General features: G+C 34.6%; 1 non-coding gene across 1 annotated transcript; it reads left to right on the forward strand.

The window, feature by feature from the left end:
• The first annotated feature begins 239 nt into the window (after positions 1-239).
• On the forward strand, positions 240-364 carry LOC114036251. Its single transcript, XR_003568312.1, has one exon. It is a non-coding gene; the product is annotated as a U6atac minor spliceosomal RNA (small nuclear RNA).
• Positions 365-1250: the final 886 nt, after the last annotated feature.

The raw sequence follows: 1250 nt of genomic DNA on the forward strand, positions 1-1250 counted from the left end.
GCCTGGCACATAGTAAGCGTTTAATAAATGCTTGTTGACTATGAATGCATGAATGAATTCCCTAGGTAACTCATGCCATTTGTGAATGACTCTAATTCTTAGGAAGTTTTCTTATGTTCAACTTAAATCTAAATCACCGTAACTTCTCTTCATTGCTTCTAGTCCTATCTAGGGGTAAGCAGGAAAAAAAAATCTAATCCCTCTTCCATATACAGTCACCCTTCAAATACTTGAAGACTGTGTTGTATGAAAGAAGAGGTTAGCACTCCCCCTGATAAGGATGGAAGAGGTCCTAGTGGCCTTTACAATACATATACAGTTAAGGCATTGCCACCTACTTCGTGGCATCTAACCATGTTTTTGAAAAATTTAAAATTCAAAAGCTTATGGAAGTGATTGTTGATGAATTAAAATACATTTTAAAAAAGTAAGTATATATAAAAAAGACCTGAACAAATACTTGAAGACTAATGAGTATTTCGCCCTAAATCTTCTCTTCACCTTGGCAAATATCTCCCAACTACTTCCTTCAACCTATGTACATATAGTATGATCTGGAGATCCCTCCATACTCATTGTTGCCTTATGGATGCTATTTATTTTTTTTCTCTCTTTTTAAACTTATTTAGTATTTTATTTTTCTCCAGTTACATGTAAAAACAATTTTTAACATTCATTTTAAAAATGTTGAGTTCCTAATTCTCTTCCTTCCTCCTTCCTCACCCTACTCCCATTGAAAAGGCAAGCAATTTGGTATAGTTTATACATGTATAGTCATGCAAAACATTTCCATAATAGTCACAATGTGAAAGAAAACATAGACCAAAGTGGGGAGACCTTAAGAAAAATAAAGTAAAAAAAGTATGCTTCAATCTGTATTCAGACACCATCAGTTCTTTCTCTGGGGATGGATGGCTTTTTCATCATAAGTCCTTCAGAGTTGTCTTGGATCATTGTACTGCTGAGAATAGCTAAGTCATTCACAGCTGATCATGTTACAATATTGCTGTTACTTTGTTTACAGTACATTTCACTTTGAATCAGCTCATGTAAGTCTTCCCAGGTTTTTCTGAGAACGTCCTGCTCAGGATTTCTTATAGCACAATAATACACATACCACAATTTGTTCAGCCATTCTCCAATTGATAGACATCCCCTCAATTTCCAATTCTTTACCCCCAGAAAAGAGCCACTATAAATATTTTTGTACATATAGGTCCTCTTACTTCTTGTTTTTTATCTCTTTTGGG

Source organism: Vombatus ursinus, unplaced genomic scaffold (assembly GCF_900497805.2).
Source record: "Vombatus ursinus unplaced genomic scaffold, bare-nosed wombat genome assembly UNPS02009770.1, whole genome shotgun sequence".
In the NCBI taxonomy this organism is placed as follows: domain Eukaryota; kingdom Metazoa; phylum Chordata; class Mammalia; order Diprotodontia; family Vombatidae; genus Vombatus; species Vombatus ursinus.